The sequence below is a fragment of the Gossypium hirsutum genome, chromosome A03 (assembly GCF_007990345.1).
Source record: "Gossypium hirsutum isolate 1008001.06 chromosome A03, Gossypium_hirsutum_v2.1, whole genome shotgun sequence".
Lineage (NCBI taxonomy): Eukaryota > Viridiplantae > Streptophyta > Magnoliopsida > Malvales > Malvaceae > Gossypium > Gossypium hirsutum.
The window spans coordinates 37,968,888-37,975,867 of record NC_053426.1 but is presented as its reverse complement, the minus strand read 5'-3'; the positions used below and the strand labels follow the sequence as shown (position 1 = coordinate 37,975,867).

General features: G+C 35.7%; 1 non-coding gene across 1 annotated transcript; it reads right to left on the bottom strand.

Annotated features, from left to right (window-relative positions):
- Window positions 1-466: 466 nt before the first annotated feature.
- LOC121225776 (small nucleolar RNA R71) lies at window positions 467-573 on the bottom strand. Its single transcript, XR_005923672.1, has one exon. It is a non-coding gene; the product is annotated as a small nucleolar RNA R71 (small nucleolar RNA).
- Window positions 574-6,980: the final 6,407 nt, after the last annotated feature.

Sequence of the window (6,980 nt, the reverse complement as noted above, 5' to 3'; positions counted from 1 at the left end):
AGGATGATATTCATACTACGATCGAAGAGATGGCTGATAATCAGAATAATCTGCTACCTCCTGTGGTTGCTGCAAATCCAGTAGATCAAAATCCTGCTTCTCGTACTATGTATGATTATGCTAAACCTACTTTAACAGGAACTGAATTGAGTATAGTTAGACCTGCTGTCACTGAAAATAATTTTGAACTAAAACCTAACACGATCTAAATGATACAACGTTTGTTCAGTTTGATGGTTTGCAGGACGAGGATCCAAACACTCATTTAGCAAATTTTTTGGAATTTTGCGACACCTTTAAGATCAATGGTGTTTCTGACGATGCCATTCACCGTCGGTTGTTTCCCTTTTCATTAAGGAATAAAGCTAAACAGTGGTTGAACTCGTTACCTCGAGGGTCAATTACCATTTGGGAACAAATGACCAAAAAATTTTTGCTTAAATATTTTTCGCCGGCTAAAACGGTTAATTTACGAAATGATATCTCTTCTTTTGTGCAGATGGATTTAGAAACACTTTATGATGCATGGGAGAGATACAATGATCTATTGAGAAGGTGCCCTCAACATGGGTTACCCCTTTGGCGACAAGTTCAAACTTTCCACAACAGGTTAAATCCCTCGACTAGACAAATGATTGACGCAGCTACTGGTGGAACTATCAATAAAAAAACACTTGAAGAGGCTTATGAGTTCATAAAAGAGATGTCACTAAATAATTATCAGTGGCAAGTCATGAGCACAAAACTGACAAAAGTAGTCGGCGTTTTTAACTTCGATTCGGTTGCTATGCTTTCCAATTAGGTAGAACTTTTGAATAGAAAAATTGATGGTTTGCTTTGGTTCTACGCAGGTACATCCAGTAATGTAGTGCGATGCAAGTGGAGGTGGATTAAACAATTCAAAATATCCACCCTATGTCCCCAACATGGAGAACGAGCAATTGAACTATATGGGTAATAATCCTCAACCTTAAAATAATCCTTATAGTAACACTTACAATGCCGGTTGGAGGAACCACCAAAATTTCTCATGGGGCGGCCAAGGAAATCAACGACCACCATCGGCTTCCAACAACAACCTCACCAGCAAGAGAAAAAGCCGAACCTTGAGGAGATGATGACAAAGTTTATTTTAGTAGCGAAAACCCATTTTTTGAACACTGAAACTGCACTTAAAAATCAGCAAGCATCAATTCAAGGACTCGAGAATTAAATTGGACAACTGGCTAAGATGATTTCAGAAAGACCACTAGGGAGTCTACCTAGTAACACCAAACCCATCCAAAAGAGCATGTAAAAGTAGTTAGACTAAGGAGTGGGAAAGTGTTAGCTGAATCTAAAAAGAAGCCACCACAAAAAGTTGACAGAAACGAAGGAGAGGAGGTAAAACCCAACAACAATGAAAATTTAGTACCGAAGGAATATAGACCACCAATCCCGTATCCAGCAAATTTGAAGAAAGACCGCATGGATGCACAATTCGATAAATTTCTTGAACTCTTTAAACAGTTGCATATTAGCTTACCCTTTGTTGAAGCTATCTCGCAGATGCCTACATATGCAAAATTTTTGAAGAAACTTTTGACAAACAAAAGGAAGTTTCAAGAATTTTCCACAGTAGAATTAAACTAGGAATTCTCGACCATACTCCAAAATAAACTGCCAACCAAAATGAAGGATCTGGGAAGTTTTACTATTCCCTGCTTAATTGGTAGTTTAAATGTTGAAAAGACACTGGCTGATCTAGGGGCTAGTATTAATCTGATGCCTTACAAGATGTTCAAGCAACTTGGTCTGAGGGAACTGAAACCCACTAGGATGAGTATTCAACTAGCTGATAGATCTGTTAAATATCCTAGGGGTATTATAGAGGATGTGCTTGTAAAAGTAGATAAATTTATATTCCCTATTGATTTTGTTTTGCTTGAGATGGATGGCGATGTTGAAGTGCCTTTAATTTTAGGTCGTCCATTTTTAGCCACTGCTCGGGCGGTTATTGATGTGGGTGATGGTAAACTTGTGCTTAAGGTAGGTGACGAAGAGATTATTTTTAAAATATATGATGCCATGGGATTTTCTAGGGAACAGGATGATTCATGTTATTTTATTGACGCTATTGATCATTCTACTCAAGATTCTTTACAGGAAATCATACATAAGGACACGTTGGAACTATGTCTTGCCCAAGAAAAGGAGGTAAATGACGATGATTTTGCAGTAGGTAAGATAAAAGCTGAACTAAATTCTAATGAGCCCTCATTGAGACATAAGAGCTATGAAGATATGGAGGTAAACAACGAATTAAAGTTAAAACCCTTTGTTGAAGAACCTCCTAAATTGGAATTAAAGCAACTACCAAATCACTTAGAATATGCTTTTCTTGGAAATAATTCCACATTACCAATGATTATTGCTTCAGATTTACAGCCAACCGAAAAGGACGAGTTACTCCAAGTGTTGAAGGAGCACAAAAGAGCCATAGCTTGGAAAATTTCTGACATAAAAGGGATCAGTCTTTCTTTTTGCACACATAAAATTTTAATGGAAGATGAATATAAACCTTGTGTGCAAGCTCAAAGACGACTGAATCCTAATATGAAAGAAGTAGTGAAAGCAGAGGTAATTAAACTTCTAGATGCTGGAATTATTTATCCTATTTCCGGTAGCTCTTGGGTAAGTCCTGTGCAGGTTGCTCCTAAGAAAGAAGGCATGACTGTTATAGCCAATGACAAGAACGAATTAATTCCAACGCAAACAGTCACGCGATGGAGAGTTTGCATTGACTATAGGAAATTGAACGATGCCACAAGAAAAGATCACTTTCCTCTACCATTCATTGATCAGATGTTGGAAAGATCATCTAGGCATATGAATTATTGCTTCCTAGATGGACTCTCTGGTTACTTCCAAATCCCAATAGGTCCTGAGGACCAAGAGAAAATGACATTTACATGTCCATATGGTATGTTTTCTTATCGAAAAATGCCTTTTTGTCTATGTAATGCTCCTGCTACTTTTCAGCGTTGCATGTTGGCAATTTTTTATGAACTCGTGGAATACATTATGGAGGTATTTAAGGACAACTTCTCGATATTCAGTATGTAACAGTCCGGTTTTAGCCTTATTTAGAATAGTAGTTTTAGGACCACATATCCGAGTTAAAAAAATATTTTAATATTATTTTCCATGTCTATTATAAGTGAATGGACATGTGTGAAAGTCTCGTGTGAAAATTTAACTGTTTGTGTGCTTAATTTGCAAAAAGGACTAAATCGCGTAAAATTTAAAAGCTATGTGCTAGATGTTAAAGTGCCTATTTAAGTTGGATTTCTAAAGTAAGGGTCCTTATGTTGTTATTTGTACATTGGGAATGTTAATGGACTAAAACAACCATTCATTAAAAGGTTTTATAATTGTTTAAAAAAGGGAAAAATGGGAAAATGTTTATTAAGTAATTAAAATAAAACAAAAGCATGAAATTAGCCATTTGTTCATGTTATTCCACCAAAAATACAAAGGAAAAAGAAAAGAGAAATCTCACTTAGGGTTCAGCACTTTGAATTGGTGAATTAGGTATGTGTTTTGCTCATTTTTGATAATTTCTATGTTTTTGTAATCATTGTTTCGTATACTATCGAACCCATGCTTCAATTTACAGTTTTGGTGATGATTTTGAAATGTGCCATTGATGAAAATGTGAGCTTTGTGATGTTAGTTGATAAATTATGGAAGCTTGATGTTGGGTTTAAATGTTTTATTTTTGGATTTTTGATGAAATTGAGTAATTTGGGCTAAATTGTGAAAACATTATTTTGAGGGACTAAAATGTGAAATAAATGAAATTTTTGGACTAGTATGAGTACCAGGAGAATTCGGCTAAGCTTGTGTAGATGTCAATTATGTGTGTTTTGTGATTTTGTGAAATAGGGACTAAAGTGTTGAAATGTGAAAATATGAGGGCTAGTTTGGAAAATGCCCTAATTGTGTACATATGGATTGTTTTAAATTATTTGGTGAATAAAAGGGTTAATTTTGAATACATTTAGATCAAGAAAAGCGGAATTCAGACTTAGACCGAGGGAAATCAAAGATTGTAGAATAAACAGTCTGAGTCGACAAATTTCGAGTACGAGCTAAGTTCGTACTTAAAATATGATGTTAAGTTTAGATGCCTTTATTATGCATGGGTTGTATATAATTGAATTGGATGATATGATGAAGAATTGAAAGCATTGGCACTAAGTGTGCGATTTAAACTAGGTTCGGCTACTAAAGGCACTAAGTGTGCGATACTGACTTAGTTTCGGCTAGTTAAGATGGCACTAAGTGTGAGAAATCATTTTAGCTTCGGCTAACCTTTACAGCACTAAGTGTGTGAATGTTAAAGTATGAATAATTTATGCAAAGTCTTCAAATACTCAAACAAGAGGTGAGAATGAAAGTGAGTAAGTATGGGAAGAACCAGGTATGTATGATACCTTTGTGGTAGATGATATTATCTAGGTGAAGTTCATTGAATTGTTATGAACATATGGATTGGGTTGGTATAGATTTGATAGATGATTGAGAATTTGTAAATATTTTTATGTTTTATATACTATTGATGAATATAGTACGAGCTTACTAAGCTTTTGAAAGCTTACTTTGTGTGTTTTTGCATTGTTTTATAGATATCGAAGCTACTACAAGCTCGGGGACCGTCAAGGATCATCACCACACTATCAAACCTTAATTCGGTACTTTTGAAAATGCATATTTTTGAAGTATGGCATGTATAGGCTAGTAGTTGTTGGAATGGTGTTTTGTGATATTTATACTTAGCCATGTGATTTGGCTAAGTTGTGCTTGAACTCATGGTGGATAATGATTGATGGTATGTGATGTTAATATGAAATTGTGGTATGTTTTAGTTGGTAAGTTTTGGTAGGATTAACTTGAGATTGAATGATATATGGAAGGAAATGCTTTGGTATGATATTACTTTATGTTTGGTATGAAATGTAAGGTTTATGGGTATGAATTTTGGTGTCTATTTTATGATATAAAAAATGTTACATTTTAGTGTTGTATTTGGCTGAAATGGTGTTATAAATATTTTAGTTTCCTTTGCTTGTAGGATGACCAAAATTGGGGTGGCAAATTGGCTATTTAAATGGCCTGTTTTTTGTCCACATGGGCAGAGACACGGGCGTGTGTCTCAGCCATGTGCGACACACGGCCATGTTGTACGGTCATGTGTCCCCTGGGGTACCCTACAATTATAAGTCAGGCTCGCACACGGACTGGACACACGGGCGTGTGGTCTGGCCGTGTGGGAAAGTCATTTGCTATGCCCTATTTTGCCACGGCTTAGACACACAGACATGTCTAGACTGTGTGAGGCACACGGCTTGTTCACACGGGCGTGTGGCCTTTTAAAAGTTGAAAATTTTTATAAGTTTTAAAACTTTTATATGTTATCAATTTGGTCCCCGAATGTATGTTTAAGCATTGTACACTAAATTTTATGTGAATATTGAATGTGAATGAATGACTGTTACTGTAATGAGATGATATTTGATGTTCGGTTGTTTTGAACTGTGTTATGATTATAGTAATGCCTCTTAACCTATTCCGGTGATGGATACGGGTTAGGGGTGTTACACGGTAACCCTTTCCATCTTTGCCTTAAAATTTTAAAACGAGTTCTAATGAGACATGAGGAAACGAATCTTGTGCTAAATTGGGAAAAATGTCATTTCATGGTTCGTGAAGGGATTGTATTAGGACACAAAATTTCTAGTAAAGGGATTGAGGTTGATAAAGCGAAAATCAAAACTATTGAGAAACTACCTCCCCCTAGTTCAGTTAAGGCTATTAGAAGCTTTTTATGACATGTAGGATTTTATAGAAGACTCATTAAAGATTTTCCTAAAATAGCTAAGCCTTTAACGAATTTACTAGAAAAAGATGTACCTTTCAATTTTAATCAGGAATGCTTAGAAGCATTTAACACTCTTAAGGATAAATTAATTAATACCCCGATTGTAGTTGCACCTGATTAGAATTTACCCTTTGAACTAATGTGTGATGCGAGTGATTTTGCAGTAGGTACGGTTCTTGGACAAGGAAGAGACAAGCACTTTCAACCGATCTATTATGCTAGAAAAACTTTGACAGCCGCACAAGAAAATTACACGATGACTGAGAAAGAATTGTTGGTTGTGGTTTTTGTATTCGATAAATTTAGACCACATTTAATATTATCTAAAGTTTTCGTTTACACTGACCATTCAGCACTTCGATACCTGCTTACTAAAACAGATGCAAACCTCGACTAATAAGATGGACTTTGTTGTTGCAGAAATTTGATCTAGAAATTCAAGATAAGAAGGGAGTAGAAAATTTTGCAGTAGATCATCTATCCAAATTAGAAAACCCACATCTCAAGAGATTTGATGAGCATGAGATAAATGACACATTCCCTGAAGAACAACTCTTCGCCATATCTGACTCAGAGGTACCTTGGTTTGTAAACATCACAAATTATGTAGCTGCTAACATTACACCAAAAGGGTTGACACATTAGCAAAAGAAACGATTCTTCACTGATGTGAAAAACTATTTTTGGGAAGATCCTTTTCTATTTCGTATATGAGTAGATCAAGTTATTAGAAGATGCGTCACGAAGTTAGAAGTAATAAAGATATTGGAACATTGCCACTCAGGACCAACTGGAAGACATTACAGTGGGACTAGGATCGCACATAAAATGCTCGAATCAGGTTTTTATTAGCCCACACTATTCAAAGATGCCAACAGGTATGTTACTTCTTGTGATAAATGCCAACGAACAGGTAATATCTCTAAACATGACGAAATGCCTCAAACGTACATGCTTTCATGTGAAATATTTGATATATGAGGTATTGATTTCATGGGTCCATTCCCTATCTCATTTGGGAATAAATACATATTAGTAGCCATTGATTACATGTCTA